General features: G+C 42.7%; 1 protein-coding gene across 2 annotated transcripts in view; it reads left to right on the forward strand.

Moving 5' to 3' along the window:
- Positions 18,564-19,267, forward strand: part of RBM25 (RNA binding motif protein 25) — a 61,523-nt gene continuing 60,819 nt past the window's right edge. Inside the window, exon 1 of one of the 2 annotated variants that reach the window (XM_005666339.3) lies at positions 18,564-18,752. The gene's annotated coding sequence lies outside the window, so the exon portion shown is untranslated. 2 annotated transcript variants of the gene reach the window in all.

Genomic DNA, 19,267 nt, shown 5'->3' on the forward strand with positions numbered 1-19,267 from the left:
AAGTTGGCCACCACCCTATTTATAACAAGACCGAGATGCTTCATGACTTTCATGTGCATACCGTATTTAAATTGATCTCATACACTAGAATTCAGAACATGTGTGGCTGATGGAAGGTTTCTGTTAGACCGTCCTGATTTATATAAGATGGGTTGCTGGCTAAATGAATATGGCCAGCTTTTTTGAATTTTAGTAGTAATTCCAGTTCAGTAAGTACTACCACTGTTTTCCCCTTCTACAGAGATGATTAAACTTGAATGTGGAGGGTTAAACTTTTCAGGAAGGTGGTGGCTACCTTCTCAGAACCTATAGGAGATTGGTTTTATATTTAGATTTCTTTAACTGGTTATATTAATATCTTTAAATGCTGAGAAGATCCCTTCACTATCTCATAGAACAGAGCAAGATTTACCTGTGTTTCAAGTTCTGGTCACAAGCCTGTTAAGGCGTGAGCTGAAGATAAACTGACAGTGTCCACTCTATCTTTTTGGCCGTAATTATGCCAATTTCATTAAAATTACTGGTATCTAAAAAAAAAAGAAGAAGAAGAAGAAAAGAAAATGTTCAAGACCTAGGCTAGGTGAAGAGTTCTTAGGGATGACACCAAAAACACAATTCGTAAACCAGAAAATTGGTACAGTTAGACCTTAACAAACTGAAACCTTTTTCTCTGTTAAAAAGACACTAGAAAAAGCCCATGTGGACCATAGCATATGTTGAGAGAATAAACCAAAAATATGGCCAAATTAACATAGGAATCCAGGCAGTATTCAAACATTGTCCCTTGGAGTTCCCATCGTGGCTCAGCAGTTAATAAACCTGACAAGTGTCCATGAGGATGGGGGTTCAACCCCTGGCCTTTCTCAGTGGGTTAAGAATCTGGCATTTCCTGTGAGCTATGGTGTAGGTTGCAGATGTGGCTCAGATTCTGAGTTGCTGTGGCTGTGGTGTAGGCCCACGGCTGCAGCTCTGATTTGACCCCCAGCCTGGGAACCTCCATTTGCCATAAAAAGACTAAATAAATAAATAAAACTGAAAAATAAGTAAAGAACAAACATTGTCCCTTTATTTTTACTACTAGGGCTAAAACAATTATATCAATTGGACCTGCTGAATGATAAACTCTTTTGAAGCTCTGTAGTAGATAAATACCTCTTGGGTGTTCCCTAGCCGTCTAGAGGTTACAATTTGGTGCTTTCGCTTCCATGACTTGGGATCAATCCCTGGTCTGGGAACTGCAGATCCCACATTCAAACCACTGGCCAAAAAGAAAAGAAAAAGGAAAAAACAAACAAACAAACAAAAAAAAACTCTCAACATATCCTCTCTGTGAATAATTACTTTACCTTTGGAAACTGCCACATCCATGCACAGAGATAGTCCCTGACTAGTGACATTTGTGTTATATCTAGCTCTCCAGTCAGAGTCTCTGCCCAGGGAATTTAAAATTGACATCCAGGAGTTCCCGTCGTGGCGCAGTGGTTAACGAATCCGACTAGGAACCATGAGGTTGCGGGTTCGGTCCCTGCCCTTGCTCAGTGGATTAACGATCTGGCGTTGCCGTGAGCTGTGGTGTAGGTTGCAGACGCGGCTCAGATCCCGAGTTGCTGTGGCTCTGGTGTAGGCCGGTGGCTACAGCTCTGATTCGACCCCTAGCCTGGGAACCTCCATATGCTGCAGGAGCGACCCAAGAAATAGCAAAAAAAAAAAAAGACAAATAAATAAATAAATAAATAAATAAAATAAAATTGACATCCAAAAATACTGAATAGGTAGAATTTGCTACTGAGAATGTACTCAACATGTAATCTCTTTTCTGTGTTTGGAGATGTGTCTGTTGTTGTAAATGTGGAGATATCTCTGTTGGGTAAGTGTGGAGATATGTGTGTTGTGTAAGTGTTGATGAGGCATTTGTTCACGCAATGGGCTGACTATGTACCATGAGTCCAGAGTAACAACAGAAATAAATAAATAAGAAAGAACAGTTTGGAATTCAGAACGAGACTTCCATTTCTAAGAGTATGCCTAACATGATATTCTAAAAAGACTTATGTAGCAGAATGCCCATTTGTTGGATAAACTACAACAAATAGTTTAAATACATGACTGAAGTGACAAGAAAATAAGAGGAATCTTTTTTTTTTTTTTTTTTTTTTTTTTGCTTTTAGGGCCACACTTGCAGCACATGGAGTTTCCCAGGCTAGGGGTCAGCCTACACCACAGCCAGAGCAACGCCAGATCTAAGCTGTGTCTGCAACCTACACCACAGCTCGCGGCAATGCTGGATCCTTAACTAGCTTAGTAAAGCCAGGGAGCGAACCTTCGTCCTCATGGATGCTGGTCAGATTCGTTTCCACTGAGCCATGATGGGAACTCCAGGAATCTTATTTTAGAAAGAGAAAGTAAAAAAAGGAAATTATAAAGCCCCAGAGTGATAAATTAGTGGGGAAGCCCTGGGGACTGTCCTAGAGTCTTGATAACCTAATAACTGTGGAGAACAGGAGAATAGACTTTGGGCAATAAAAAAGGGCCCTCGAGAAAGAAAGCTTGGTCTTGGTGGCCTAGTGGGTTAAGGATCCACCATCATCACTGCTGCAGCTTGGGTTGTTGCTATGGCAAGGGTTCAGTCCCCAGATTGGGAACTTCCACATGCCTAGGGCAGGGCCAAAAAAAAAAAAAAAAAAGTGGATTAGAAAAAAATTTACCTGCCAGTAGGGGGAGCAAAAAAAGAAAACTGTCTGTGTGTGACTAGCTGGGTTATTCTATAATAATGACAATCACATGAATCTCTTTGGAGAATTTATAAACATAGTTTTATCATCATCAAATTCTGAGGTTTAGTGGTGGTGGTTTCTTTTTTTTTCTTTTTTGGCCACACCTGTGGCATATGGACGTTCCTGGGCTAGGAACCGAATCTGACCCACAGCTCAGACCTACCCCATAGCTGCGGCAATGCTAGATCCTTTAACCCACTGTGCCAAGTTGGGGGCAGGCTGGGGATCGAACCTGCACCACCACAGAGACAACACCAGATCGTTAACCCATTGTGCCACAGCAGGAACTCCTCATGATGAGGGTCTGAGGTTTTACCTGAAGGTAGATGCCAGGCCGGTAGTGCAATTTGGCATACAAGTATAAATGAAGACCCTCTCTAGAGGGAAGCATCCTCTGCCCGAGCTTCTAAGTATTAACATAGACAAACAATCTAAATATTAGCTAAAAAGTAAGTCCCCACGGGAGTTCCCTTCGTGGCTCAGCAGTTAACAAACCTGACTAGGACCCATGAAGATGCTGGTTTGATCCATGGCCTTGCTCAGTGGGTTAAGGATCCGGCATTGCGTGAGCTGTGGTGTGGGTTGCAGATGTGGCTTGGAACCCAAGTTGCCATGGCTGTGGCAGCTGCAGCTCCGATTTGACCCCTAGCCTGGGAACTTCCATGTGCTGCGGGTGCAGCCCTAAGAAGCAAAAAGAGAAAGGAAAGAAAGAAAGAAAGAAAGAAAGAAAGAAAGAAAGAAAGAAAGAAAGAAAGAAGCGAGGGAGGGAGGGAGGGAGGGAAGGAAGGAAGGGAGAGGAAAAAAAAAAAGAGAAGTCCCCATGAATAAGAATTAGCTGGAAGTAAGACTCTTTTACCTCTAATACTCTCTATTAGTATTAGCTATTAGCTATTATAATTACCAAACATGTTAATTATACAGAGAGAAATTTTCAAGTGGTTTGGTCAAACTGGCAAGAAATTCTAAGACATGAAAAATGACCAGGCAAAACTTTTAGGGGAAAAAAATACTATAATTTATCTTTAACATTCAAAGGCCTGCTTTTGGATACAATACAGTAATAGGGACCAGATTGACCCTCCCACCCTAAACAAGTAGAAAGCTAGACAAAGCACGTGAACAATGGTTTTGAGACATTAGACTACAATCAACAAAAGATAATGATCTCTGAAAAAAGAGAAACAAATGAGGCGAACACTACAATTGTCCTGTGTTACTACCTGGAGAGAGTTCCCAGGTGTCGTGCAAAGGAAGGAGAACCCACATTGATTCCAGCAATTTCACTTAATCAAAGAGACAGAGTTCAGAGTATGTGGAGCTTATGGGGACATCGATTTACCGGGGAGGAGGTGGGGTGGGGAATACAAGAGAAGAGGGAACTCAGAACTTGGGAGATTGATAGAAGGATCCTACCCAAGTCTTTGTGTGAGAATGTGGGGAAAAGAAAAGAGAGAGAGAGGAGAATAGAACAACTTCCTCAACTCACACTGTGCTTGAATATTTTATGTCCCCACCAGCAAAGTGGAAAGACCTTTAATAGATGAAACATCCAAATGTCTTCAGAAAGGTATTGCCTGAGTAATGAGGTCAAATTATCCTTGACTAAAGCCCTAGACCTATACTCATAAAGTTTAAAAAAAGCAAGCATGGGAGTTTCCTGATGGCTCAGTGGGTTAAAGAGCCAGCATTGTCACTGCTGTGGCTCTGATTACTGCTGTGGTGTGGTGTCAATCCCTGGCACAAGAACTTACACATATCTTGAGTGCAGCCAAAAAAACAAACCAACGAAACATACCAAAAAAGCAACCAAACAGGATCAAATTCTGAGTAACTTAATTGTATCCCATAACAAAGTCCAATAGTATAATAAAAGTAAAACGAAATCCAGCAACAGGAGTTCCCGCTCTGGTGCAACAGGATCAGTGGTGTCTCCGCAGCGCCAGGACTGTAGCTTCTATCCCCGGCCAGCACAACGGGTTAAAGGATCTGGCATGGCCACAGCTGCACTATAAGTTGCAGTTATGGCTCAAATTCTGGCCTGGGAACTCCATATGCTGAGGGGTAGCCAAAAAAGAAAAAAAAAATCCAACAGCAAATAGCAGATGATGTTCACAATAGCCGACATCCAATTAAAAAATTACCAGATTGGTGAAGAGGCAAGAAAATATGAGCAATACCTAGGAGAAAAAGCAAGCAATAAAAAAGAACAAGGAGTTCCCTGGCCCAGGAACTTCTGTATGCCATGGGCACAGTCAAAAACAGAAACAAAAAACCATAACCAAACATGACACAGGAGAGAGAATTAGCAGATAAGGATGTTAAAATAGGTATTATAAATATACTCAATACATTCAAGAAAGTAGAGAAAAGCATGCACGTGATGAAGAGAGAAATGAAATTAAAAAAAAAAAAAGCAAGGTCCAACTATATGCTGTCTACGAGAAACACTTTAAATGTGAAGACATGATTGAAAAAGTTGAAAACTATAAAAACATTAGTCAAAACAAACCTGGAGAGGGAGTTCCCTTTGTGGCACAGCGGAAATGAATCTGACTAGGAATGATGAGGTTTCAGGTTCAATCCCTGGCCTTACTTAGTTGGTTAAGGATCCAGCGCGTTGCCATGAGCTGTGGTGTGGGTTGCAGACAAGGCTCGGATCTGGCATTGCCGTGGCTATGGTGTAGGGCAGCAGCTGTAGCTCTGATTTGACCCCTAGCCTGGGAAACTCCATATGCTGCGGGTACAGCCCTAAAAAGCAAAAAACAAAAACAAACAAACAAAAATAAACCTGGAGTTTCTCGTTGGCTCAGCGGGTTAAGGACCTAGACTTGTCACTGCTGCTGCTCCAGTTGCTGTTGTTCTGGATTTGATTCCTGGTCTGGGAACTTCCACATGCCAAACAAAATAAAACTTGGAATACCACATTACTATCAGACAAAAATATTTTAAAATAAGAAATATTACCAGCTTTAAAAAGAGACAAATTTTGTCAAGGGACATACACATTCACCTAGTAATGGAGCTTCAAAATGTAAAAAGCCTCAGTAAACAAAATATAGAACTACCATATGACCCAGCAATCCCACTCTTGGGCATATATCTGGACAAAACTTTCACTGAAAAAGATACATGCACCCCTATGTTCATGACAGCACTATTCACAATAACCAAGAAATAGAAACAACCTAAATGTCCAACAAGGGGTGGATGGATTAAGAAGATGTGGTATATGTACACAATGGAATACTACTCAGCCGTTAAAAAAGAACAAAATAATGTCATTTGCAGCAACACGGATAGAACTAGAGACTTTCACACTAAGTCAGTCAGAAAGAGGAAGACAAATGCCACATGGTATCACTTATATCTGGAATCTAATATATGGCAAAAATCAGCCTTTCCACAGAAAGGAAACTCATGGACTTGGAGAACAGACTTATGGTTGCCAAGGGAGAGAGGGTGGGAATAGGATGGACTGGGAATTTAATAGATGTGAACTATTACATTTAGAGAGGATAAGCAATGAGATCCTACTGTAGAGCACTGGGAACTGCGATGGAGCATGATGGAGGATAATGTGAGAAAAAGAATGTATATATGTATACGTGCGACTGGGTCAATTTGCTGTACAGTAGAAAATTGACAGAACCTTGTAAACCAACTATTATGGAAAAAATAAAAATCATTTAAAAAACTAAAACATATAAAGCAAAAAAAATGAAAGCATTGAAAGGAGAAATAGATCCACATAGATCTGTCAATAATTGATAGAAAAAGTAGGAAGGAAATTAGTAAGGATATGGAAGATTTGAACAACATTACCAACCAACTTGATCTAATGACATTACCCAACAACAGCAGAATATATGTTCTTTTCAAGTGCATTCAGGACATTTTTCAAGATAGACCTTTAGGCAATAAAACAAATCGCAGCAAATTTAGAAATACTGAATTCATATACAGTATTTTCTATGACTGCAATGGAATTAATTGGAAATCTATAACTGAAAAGTATCTGGAAAATCCCCAAATATCTGGAAATTAAGCAATACACTTCCCTCTCTTTCTCTCTCTCTCTTTTTGCCACACTCATGGCGTGTGGAAATTCCTGGGCCAGTGGTGGAACCCAGGCTGCAGCTGCACACTGCGCCACAGCTGGAAGCAATGTAGGGATGCTTAACCCACTACACCACGCTGGGAACTTCCCAAACAATACACTTCTAAACAATGCTTTGGTCAAAGAAGCCACAAGGGAGATTATAAAATGTTCAGGGCTCAATGAAAATGAAAACACAACAAATAAAGACAATGCTTAGAGAAAAAAATTCTAAGATATATATTGCTTGTCTCAAAAAAGAATAAAGGGCTCAAAGCAGTTACTAGGCTCTCATCTTATGGCACAGAAAACACGAGCAAGTTAAATTCAGAATAAAGAGAAGAAAATAAGACCAGAACAGAAATTGATGACATAGAAAACAACAGAGAAAATAATCCAAAACATGGTTCCTTGAGAAGATTTTTAAAAGTTGATAAATTCATATCTAGACTTACCCCCAAAAGAGAGAAAAGACACAAATACTATTACAGAAATGGCAACGAAAACCATTACAAATCCTAATACATTAAAAGAATAATAAAAAAAAATTGGAGCTCCTGCTGTGGCTCAGTGTGTTATGGATCTGGCATTGCCACAGCTGTGGTGGTGTAGGTGGCAGCTCTGGATGGGATTCCATCCCTGGCCCCAGAACCTCCACATGTCGCAGGTTTGGCCAAAAACTGGGAGGAAAAAACACATATTATTAATATCTTTATGTCAATAAATTCAACTACTTAGAAGAAATGGCCAAATTCCTTAAAGGACACAAACTGCAAATATGGTTCAAGGAGAAATATAACCTGAACAACACTTTATTTATTAAGATGAATTTTAGGAGTTCCCGTCATGGCACAGTGGTTAATGAATCCGACTAGGAACCATGAGGTTGCGTGTTCAGTCCCTGGCCTTGCTCAGGGGGTTAACGATCCAGTGTTGCCATGAGCTGTGGTGTACGTTGCAGGCACAGCTTGGATCCCACGTTGCTGTAGCTGTGGTGTAGACCGGCAGCTATAGCTCTGATTAGACACCTAGTCTGGGAAACTCCACATGCCACGGGGAGCGGCCCTAGAAAAGGCAAAAAAAAAAAGATGAATTTTAGTTTAAAACCTTCCTGGAGTTCCCGTCATGGCTCAGCTGTTAACAAATCCAACTAGAAACCATGAGGTTGCGGTTTCGATCCCTGGCCTTGCTCAGTGTGTTGAGGATCCGGCGTTGCCGTGAGCTGTGGTCTAAGTTGCAGACTCCGCTCGGATCCTGCGTAGCTGTGGCTCTGGCGTAGGCCAGCGGTTACAGCTCTGATTCGACCCCTAGCCTGGGAACTTCCATATGATGCGGGAACTGCCGAAGAAATAGCAAAAAGACAAAAAATAAATAAATAAATAATAAAACTTTCCTACAGGAGTTCCCATCGTGGTTCAGTGGGTTAAGAACCCAACTAGTATCCACAAGGACATGGATTTTATCCCTAGCCTCACTCTGTGGGTTAAGGATCCAGTATGGCCTTGAGGTGGGGTGCAGGTCTAAGATGTGTCTCAAATCATCCAGCGTTGCTGCAACTGTGGTGTTAGGCCAGCAGCTGCAGCTCTGATTCGACCCCTAGCCTGGGAACTTCCATATGCCACAGGTTCGGCCCTAAAGAGAAAAAATAATAATAAAAATAAAATAAAATAAAACCTTCCTACAAAGACAGTTCCAAGGCCATTTGGCTTTGCTGCTGAATTCCACCAAACACTTAAGAAAGAAAACAAGTACCAATTCTACATAAATTCTACCAGAAAATAGAGGAAGAGTGAACACTTCCCAACTCATTTTTTTTAATTGAGGTATAATTGGCATATAACAATATATATACCTTTTTTTTTTTTTTGACTTTTTGTGTTTTTGCCATTTCTTGGGCTGCTCCCGCAGCATATGGAGGTTTGCAGACTAGGGGTCAAGTCAGAGCTGTAGCCACCAGCCTACGCCAGAGCGACAGCAAATTGGGATCCAAGCCCCTTCTGCAAGCTACACCACAGCTCACAGCAGTGCCAGATCCTTAACCCACTGAGCAAGGCCAGGGATTGAACCCGCAACCTCATGGTTCCTAGTCGGATTTGTTAACCACTGAGCCATGACGGGAACTCCAACAATATATTAATTTCAGGTGTACAACATGATTCTACATGTGTGCACTTTGAAAATAATCACTGCAATGTCTTGTTAATATCTATCACCATATATAGTTACAAATTTTTTTCTTTCTATGAGAATGTTTAAAATTTACTTTAGGTTGGAGTTTCCATTGTGGCTCAGTGGGTTAAGGATTTGACATTTTCTCTATAAGGATGCAGGTTGGAGCCCTGGCCTCCCTCAGTGGATTAAAGATCAAGTGTTGCTGTGGCTGTGGCTTAGGACATATCTTCAGCTCTGATTTGACCTCTGGCCCCAGAACCTCCATATGCCTCAGGTGCAGCTGTTAAAAAAAAAAAAAAATAGATTTACTCTAGGAATTCCCTTGCAGCACAGCAGGTTAAGGAACCAGTATTGTCACTGCAGTGGCTTGGGTTGTTTTGTGTCTTGGGTTCAACCACGGGCCAGGACTGAACTTCCACATGCTGCAGATGTGGCAAAAAAAAAAAAAAAAAAAAAAGATTTACTTTAAACTTTCAAATATGCAATGTAATATTACTATAGCCACAATCACAATGTTGTACATTACAGTCCCATGATTGGTTGATCGGTTGATTGATTGATATTGGCCACATCTACAGCACATGAAAGTTCAGGCCAGGGATCTAACTCTGACTTATTGATTTTTATAACTGGAAGTTTGTACCTTTGGCCCCCTTCACCCATTCTGTCCACCCCTCAATCTCCACCTCTGGCAACCATCGATCTGTTTTCTGCATTTTTTTAATGATTTTTATTTTTTCCATTATAGTTGATTAGCAGTGTTCTGTCAATTTCTACTGTACAGCAACTCGACCCAGTCACACACATACATATATATACGTTCCTTTTCTCACATTATCCTCCATCATGTTCCATCACAAGGGACTAGATCTATTTCCCTGTGTTCTACAGCAGGATCTCATTGCTTATTCTCTCCAAATGCAATAGTTTTCATCTATTAACCCCAGATTCCCAAAAGTCCATCCCACTCCCTTCCCCTCCCTCTTGGCAACCACAAGTCTGTTCTCCATGTCCATGAGCTTTTTTTCCTGTGGTAAGTTCATTTTTGCCATATATTAGATTCCAGATATAAGTGACACCATGTGGTATTTGTCTTTCTCTTTCTGACTTATTTCACTTGGTATGAGTGTTTGTAGTTCCATAAATGTTGCTGCAAATGGCATTATTTTGTTCTTTTTTAATGGCTGAGTAGTATTCCATTGTGTACATATACTGCATCTTCTTAACCCATCCACCTTTGTTGGACATTTAGGTTGTTTTTTATGTCTTGGTTATTATGAATGGTGCTGCCATGAACAGAGGGGTGCGCGTATCTTTTTCAGTGAAAGTTTTGTCTGGATATATGCCCAAGAGTGGGATTGCTGGGTCATATGGTAGTTCTATATTTAGTTTTCTGAGGTACCTCCACACTGTTTCTATAGTGGTTGTACCAATTTTCATTCCCACCAACAGTGTAGGAGGGTTCCCTTTTCACCACACCCTCTCCAGCATTTGCTTATTTGTTAACTTGTTAATGATGGCCATTCTTTACAGGTGTGAGGTGGTACCTTGTAGTTTTAATGTTTTTTTTTTCTTTTTAGGGCCGCACCCATGACATATGGAAGTTCCTAGGCTAGGGGTCAAATCAGAGTGCTACAGTTGCCAGCCTATACCACAGCCACAGCAATGCCAAATCTGAACTGCATCTTTGACCTACACCAAAGCTCACAGCAACTCTGGATCCTTAACCCACTGATCGAGGCCAGGGATTAAGCCTGCATCCTTCCTCATGGATACTAGTCAGATTTGTTTCTACTGTACACATCAGGAACTCTTGTTTTCTGTATCTTTGAGCTAGGTTTTGTTCTCATTTCTTATACTCCACATAAAGTGATAGCATGGAGTGTCTGTATTTCTGACTTATTTCACTTAGCATAGTGCCCTCTAAGTCCATTCTTTTTTGTTTGTTTGTTTGTTTTGCCTTTTCTAGGGCCATTTCTGGGGCGTGTGGAGGTTCCCAGGCTAGGGGTCGAATCGGAGCTGCAGCCACCGGCCTACACCAGAGCCACAGCAATGCTGGATCCAAGCCGTGTCTGCAATCTACACCAGAGATCATGGCAATGCTGGATCCTTAACCCACTGAGCAAGGCCAGGAATCAAACCTGCAACCTCATGGGTCCTAGTCAGATTTGTTAACCACTGAGCCACGACAGGAACTCCTCTAAGTCCATTCTTTTCTAAGTCAAGTTCTTTGCCATTTGAGGATATAAATTGGCAACTAGTAAGAGTGCCTTCACCTGGCCATGCTGGCACTCTGATCTTGGACTTCCAGCCTCCAGAACTGTGAGCAGTAAGTAGTATTTTGCTATAGCAGCCTGAATATACTAAGACACTTTATGTTTGGCAACAATTTCCTTTGTTTTTTTGGCCAAGCACACAGCTTGTGACCTGAGCTGCTATGGTGACAATGCTAGACTCTTATTAATCTACTGTGCCACCAGGAAATTCCCAAATAATCCAATTTTAAAAGGGCAAAGGGGAGTCCCCATGTGGTTCAGTAGGTTATCTCATGTTATCATTGTAGCGGCTCAGGTCAAAAAAAAAAGGAAAGAAAAAGCAAAGGGGGGGGGTCCCATGGTGGAGAAGCAGAAATGATTCCAACTTGTATCTATGAGGTTGCTGGTTCGATCCCTGGCCTAGCTCGGTGGGTTGGGGATCTGGCGTTGCCATGAGCTGCAGTGTAGGCCGTTGGCTGTAGCTCTGATTCATCCCGTAGCCTGGGAACTTCCATATGCCAGAGGTGCGGCCCTAAAAAGCAAAAGAAAAAGAAAAAAGAAAGAAAGAAAAGAAAAAGATAAAGGGGGGTGGGGACCAAAAAATGCAAATAGACATTTCTCCAAAGAAGATAAACACATGACCAACAAGCACACAAAATATGCTCAACCTCATCATTAGAGAAATGCAAATTAAAATCCCAATGACATACCACTTCACATCTACTGACAGGTATAATTAGGGAAAAAAAAAATCAAAGAATAATAAGTATTGGCAATGATGTGGGCAAATTGGAATCCTCAAACTTTATTGGTGGTAATGTAAAATAGTGCAGCTGCTATGGAGAACAGTTTTTTGTTTGTTTTGGTTTTTTTTTTTTTTGCTTTTTAGGGCCACACCCAAGGCACATGGAGGTTCCCAGGCTAGGGGTCCAATTGGAGCTACAGCTGTAGGGCTATGCCACAGCCACAAAAACTTCAGATCTGAGCCGCATCTTTGACCTACACCACAGCTCACGGCAACGCCAGGTCTTTAACCCACGGGGTGAGGCCATAGATTGAACCCACAACCTCATGGTTCCTAGGCGGATTCGTTACCACTGCACACATGACAGGAACTCTGAAAACGGTTTGATAATTCCTTAAAAATGAGGACTACTGTATGATTCCACAATTCCACTGCCAGCAATATACCCAAGAGAGCTGAGAACGTATGTTCAAACAAATTTGTACACGAATGTACATAGTGCCCTTGTTCATGATGCAAGCAATTCAAATGTCCATCAACTGATAAATGAATAAATAAAATGTAGCATATGCATGCAACAGCATGTTGTTAGCCAAGAAAAGAAATGAAGCACAGCCACGTTTCAACATGGATGAACCTTGACAACATGTTGAGTGAAAGAAGCCAAGCACAAAAGGCCACATATTCTATGATTCTCTTTATAGGAAATGCCCAGAATAGGCAAATCTATAGAGACAAAACCAATTCATGGTTGCCGAGGGCTGTGGGGAGTGGGTAATAGGGAGTGACTATTCAATGTACAGAGTTTTATTAGGGGTGAGGAAAATGTTCTGTAATTAGGAATTCCCAACTGTGGCTCTGTGGATTAAGAACCTGATGTTGTCTCTGTGAGGATGCAGGTTTGATCCCTGGCCTTGCTCAGTGGGTTAAAGATCCAGCATTGCCACAAGCTGTGGCATAGGTCACAGATGTGGCTTGGATCTGGTGTTGCCGTGGCTATGGCATAGGCCAGCAGCTGCAGCTCCAGTACTACCCCTGGCCTGGGAACTTCTATGTGCTGCAGGTGCATCTGTAAAAAGAAAAAAGAAAGAAAGAAGAAAAAAAGAACAGAACAGAAAATGTTCTGGAATTGGTGGTGATTGTTGCACAGCACTGTAAATGTACTAATGTTTAACGTTGTGAATTTTATGTGAATTCTACTTTTAAAACAAAACAAAGCAAAAAACAAAACAAAAAAAAAAAAAACCCCACACAGTGGAGACAATGATGAATGTGGTTTTGCCTGAGTTGGGTTTGAGGTGCCCAGGGAATATCCTGATGGAGATAGTAGAGAGCTGGCCAGTGAGAGAAGGGAATTCAAGTGATTGAGGCTACAGACATAGGTCTGGGAATAGATGATTATTGAAGCCCAAAGAGTAGATGAGTCAGCTGTGGAGTCACTTAGCATAAGAAGAGAGGAAAGCCTGCAACAGGACACTGAGGAATACCAACATTTCAAGATATGCGCATAGGAAGAGAACCCTCCTAAGGAAATTGAGAAGGAGAAAGCAGTGTGGTAGGATGAAGCATGTGGAAACCTAGGAAAGATTTGTCAAAGGTAGTAGTCAGCGGAGTTAAATGCTAGAGGGGTGAAATAAGTTAAAGACTGAGGACTGTCCATTGGACTGAGCAAAAAAGTAGACATAGTTTCATTGGATCGGTGGAGACCAGGTTCAGATAACAGTTGTGGCATAAAATAATTCATCTTCACTAGGGGAAGTCAGGGAAATGTAAGTTAAACTAAATTAAATGTCATTGTCTCCCATTAGAGTGACACATATGTATGTATATGAATAAATATGTATTTAAGTTTAAACTATCTGTAGAAATTTTACTGGTATAGCCCTTTGGAAGAGCTATTTGGTAGTATCCATTTAAATTTAGAAATTAGCATACCCTTCCTCCTTTCCTTTCCACTCCTAGGTATCAGTCCTAGAGAAATGTGGACACGTATTTTGAAGGAAACATGTATAAAGATGGTAATGGCAGGATTGTTTAAATGCATACAATTTGGAAACAAATGTTCATAAATATGAAAATGATTATTTTAAACTGTATGGTGAATTTATGGTTGCCTTCTCAGTGTCCATTTCCCTCTTCCTCTTTTCTAACAGAATTCAAATTTTGTACAATTTTCCAAGCACAGACCTTAGATTTCAGAGAAAGCCAACCCATTTCTTCACGCAAGGAATAGGCCTGGTTTTCTAGGAAATTTTGCATCTATCTTGCCAATTATTATTTCAGGCACGAGGAAGAAACTCAGTTTAGGAGGTGATTCAATTGGTTCCTGGGTCTGCTGGAAAGTTCTTCTTTGATCTTATTCTGAAAGAACTTCTGAAATTCTCTTATACACTCTCCTGAATTAAAAAGGACTTGGGGGAGTTCCCGTCGTGGCGCAGTGGTTAACGAATCCGACTAGGAACCATGAGGTCGCGTGTTCGATCCCTGCCCTTGCTCAGTGGGTTAACGATCCGGCGTTGCCGTGAGCTGGGGTGTAGGTTGCAGACGCGGCTTGGATCCCTCGTTGCTGTGGCTCTGGCGTAGGCCGGGGGCTGCAGCTCCGATTCGACCCCTAGCCTGGGAACTTCCATATGCTGCAGGAGCGGCCCAAAGAAATAGCAAAAAAGACCAAAAATAAATAAATAAATAAAAATAAAAAGGACTTGGGGAGTTCCCATCGTGGCGCAGTGGTTAATGAATCCGACTAGGAACCATGAGGTTGAGGGTTCAATCCCTGACCTTGCCCAGTGGGTCAAGGTCCTGGCGTTGCCGTGAGCTGTGGTGTAGGTCCAGATGCGGCTCGGATCCTGCGTTGCTATGGCTCTGGCGTATGCTGGCAGCTGCAGCTCCGATTCGACCCCTAGCCCGGGAACCTCCACATGCCGCAGGAGTAGCCCAAGAAATAGCAAAAAGACAAAAAAAAAAAAAAAAAAAAAAAAGAAAGGACTTGGGCTTGAAAGTTCCCGTTGTGGCTCAGCAGGTTATGAACCTGACTAGTATCCATGAGGATTTTGTTCTATCCCTGGTCTTGCTCAGTGGGTTAAAGATCCAGATTGCTGTGAGCTGTGGTGTAGATCGTAGACGTGGCTTGCATCTGGCGTGGCTGTGGTGTAGGCCAGAGGCTACTGCTCAGATCTGACCCCTAGCCTGGGAACCTCCACATGCTGTGAGTGCGGCCCAAAAAAGACCAAAAGAAAAAAAAAAAAAAAGTGGCTGAATCCATAGTCTCAAATCTCTCATCTCCTCTTAGCTCTACTTTCTTCTGTGTTGATTTCATTCTTATCCCCAGTATTTTTTTCTTTTCCTTCTTTTCTTTTCTATGCTCACAGCATGCAGAAGTTCCTGGGCCAGGGGTCAAACCTGAGCCACAGCAGTTATAATGCCAGATCCTTAACCTGCTGAGCCACCAGGAAACTCCTCCCCAGTACTTCTATGCTTAAATTCTCCCAGATTTAAATTAAGTGAAAAAAAGGTGCCCTCCCCCCATTCCCCACCCACGTCTCTCTTAAGCATTATTTCTGACAAGATGAGGCACACAGTGTAAATGGCTGAGAGCATGGACTCAGGAACTAGATTGGCTCTATCAATTCCTTTTCCTATAACCTTGGGCAAATTATTTAACTTCCTCAAACCTTCCTTTTTTCATCTGGATTACAATAGTTTTTGCTTCCCTGAGTTCCTGTGAGATTTAAAGTTGCTGATAGTTGCCAGATGCTTATAACAGTGCCCGATACAATGTAAGAGCTAAATTATTGGCTCTGATTGATCCTAAGTCTGTCCCGGTATCTGAGGGTTCTGGCTAGGGTTGGAACTTTGTATTCGAACTACAAAGATCTGCAGTAGTGGAAGCATTGTTAATTTTTTTCTTTTTTCTTTTTCTTCTTTTTTAGTTTTTTGTTTGTTTGCTTTTTAGGGGTGTATCTGTGGCATATGGAAGTCCCCAGGCTAGGGGTCAAATTGGAGCTGAAGCTCTGAATCTGAGATGCCTCTGTGAGCTACACTGCAGCTCACAGCAATGCCGTTGGATCCTTACTCCACGGAGCTGGGGCCAGGGAATGAACCTGAATCCTCATGGATACTAGATGGGTTCATTACTGCTGATCCACAACAGGAACTCCCAAGGATGTTTTCTTCTAAGAAATTTGGAGTGTGTGCCTTTACCAAACACCAGGGAATGGATGCTGGATCAACATAAACAAACAAATGTCTACTATAGGAAAGTAAGCAAACTGTTGCTTGAGACAACTTCTCTCCAGTAATACATGTATACAATGGTTCTAACAATATATAGGGATACAGAGTAACCTAGAGCATTTCTCTGTGCTTGAGATTATTACAAAAAAAGGTGGGGTGGGGGGAAGAGTTCTCTTGCAGCATAGAAGGTTAAGGATCCCGCATTGGCAATGCAACAGCTTGGGTCACTGCTGTAAGAAGTGTTTAATCCCTGGCCTTGGAATTTTCACATGCTTCGGGCATGGCCAAAAAAAAAAAAGAAAAAGAAAAAAGAAAAAGAAAAAAAAGGGGCAAACTTCTCTTTTTTTTGCCATTTCTTGGGCTGCTCTCACAGCATATGGACATTCCCAGGCTAGGGGTCTAATTGGAGCTGTAGCTGCCGGCCTATACCACAGCCACAGCAAAACAGGATCCAAGCCATGTCTGCCACCTACACCACAGCTCGTGGCAACGCCAGATCCTTAACCCACTGATCGAGGCCGGGGATCAAACCCGCATCCTCATGGATACTAGTCGGATTTGCTAACCACTGCGCCATGATGTGAACTCCAGGGCAAACTTCTTATTTGTAAAATGTAGCTGGCATTTGACTAGCACTACTAAAAAAATATCTTCTCTCTCTCTTTTTTTGGCCACAGTGTGCAGTGGCTTGATGTAGGATCTTGGTTCCCAGACCAGAGATTGAACTGGGGCTGCTGCAGTGAAAGTGCTGAATCCTAAACACTTGACCACCAGAGAATACCCTGAAAAAGGTATTTTCACGGGCCTTAGTTAATTTGATCCTTGCAATAGCTCAGAGGAGTAATTATTGGTCTGTCTTAATGGTAATAAACCCAGCAAGCAGAAATGCAGGACGTTATTTTACAAACGGTGGTACTGTTACAGCCTTTCCTATTAGTCTCCCATTGCTTTTTTTTTTTTTTTTTTGTCTTTTGTCTTTTTAGGGCCACACCCGCAGTATATGGAGGTTCCCAGGCTAGGGGTCTAATCAGAGCTATAGCCGCCGGCCTACGCCACAGCCACGCCAGATCTGAGCCGCATCTGCGACCCACACCACAGCTCACAGCAATGCTGGATCTTTAACCCACTGCGTGAAGCCAGGGATTCAACCCACAACCTCATGGTTCCTAGTTGGATTCGTTTCTGCTGCACCATGACGGGTACTCCCTCCCATTGCATTTTATGTTCTGTTGATACCGGTGTATATTCGTTTCTTTCAATCAGCTATATATTTATTGCTATGTATCAGGCGTTGTTCTTGGAACCGGGGAAACTCAGGAGTGAACAAAACAGACAATACTGGCACTCCTTAAGTTTACATTTTAGTGGCATATGGGCAGACAAACCATAAGAAAATGATAGAGTAGATGGTTGTAAGTGTTATAGAGTAAAATTAAACAGGAAACGCAGGTGGGGAGTGTGTAGGTAGGATCAATTTTATAGGCAGTAGTCAGAGTCTGTCACCTCTTCTGCTTTGTTTGCAGCTCTTCCAAACAACAACAACATCACTCCTATTTACCTCCATATTTCCAGCACCAGGCACTTAAGGGAGACAATGACTGCATACTGAATAAATTATAATCCTTCTGAGAAGTAAGCAGTTAGGAAACAAAGGCCTGTAAATAGATACTAACCATACAGTCCATCAACTGAAGAACCTAATCTTTTGTGATTAGTTCATTTCCATTAGTTTAATAATCTTTTTAGCACGTTTACATTACAGAATGAAAGCTGTATTAAATTTAAAGGCCGTTTCAGGAATTTCAAGCAATGTTTTTTGGCTCGTTTAGGGCGCGAAAGCTGTGTATTGGAGGTGTGTGTGTTTCCATTTTTTGAAAAAAAATCACCCCTTGCCCTATCTCTTGGTATCAAGAGTAGCTGTTTTCTAAGGAAACATTAACACTTGGGGTTTCTACGGAGGTGCTGGGTTATCAGTCCATCGAACTTCAGTGAGCCACAAAACAAGGTTCTAACCTCGAAACACAAACTACAAAAATCGAGAAATCCTCTAACAGTCCTCGGGCAGGGTCCAGCCGGAACCTTGACCTCAAGATGGCGTCGCCTAATCATAAGATTCAATCAGCTCCAATCAAAAATGGCAGGGTGGGTCTTAATTTACAGTTTAAGCCTTTCTAGCCCTCACTAGGCGCGCCTTCTCTTTGGTTGTTCGCCGCTGATTCAGAGCCTACAGTGAAGACTATCTAGAACGCTCCTCTCTATGATCTTCCTCTCCACTCCCTCAGCCGCAGTGCACGCCGGGCAATAGGAAGACCTCCAGAAGCTCCCCGCGCTGCGCGGCTGTGTTTGCGGCCTGTGCGAGTAGGAGTCTCGGAACCAATCTCCCGGCGAGCGGTGCGCAGAAACCTCGAACCGGTGGAGCCCACTCGTAACCTGGGGCCCACAAGGCCGCGAAGACAGTACCGTTTTCTCAGCGGCGGGTGAGTTCACGCCTCTCAACGCGTGTGGAAACCGGGAGACGGGGTAGTTTGGCTGGCGGAGAAGGGAAAGCCGCCGGGGAGGCTGCGAAAAGGCCGGGTGGGATGGGGATTGGGGGGGGGGTTGGGTGGGGGAGGGGACGGGCACGAGGCTTAGGTTTCTCCACTTCTCTAAGGCCTCGAAAACCAGTGGGCCCAGCTGTAGCCTGGGGACGCCGGACCTATTGCCAGAGCCTTCCTCCTTGCATTGCTCCTCACTTTCCTTTTCACGGCCCGCCACAGAGTGGCCTCGGCCCATTCTGGGCTCCACGTTTACCACAAAACGATCGGTCGGCCCCTGGGGAGCTCGTCTCTTTGGTCCCTTTCTAACCCGAGCCTGCGGAAGCCCTACGGTAGATATTCTGGGCCTGGGATAGGTTTGCACCGGGCTCTGCCTAGAAGCCGGCCAGCACCCACCCTTTTCAGCGAGGAGCTGGTCACCAACTGATTTCTTTCCCTTCCCCTTTGGTCATCTAAAG

The sequence above is a fragment of the Sus scrofa genome, chromosome 7 (assembly GCF_000003025.6).
Source record: "Sus scrofa isolate TJ Tabasco breed Duroc chromosome 7, Sscrofa11.1, whole genome shotgun sequence".
Lineage (NCBI taxonomy): Eukaryota > Metazoa > Chordata > Mammalia > Artiodactyla > Suidae > Sus > Sus scrofa.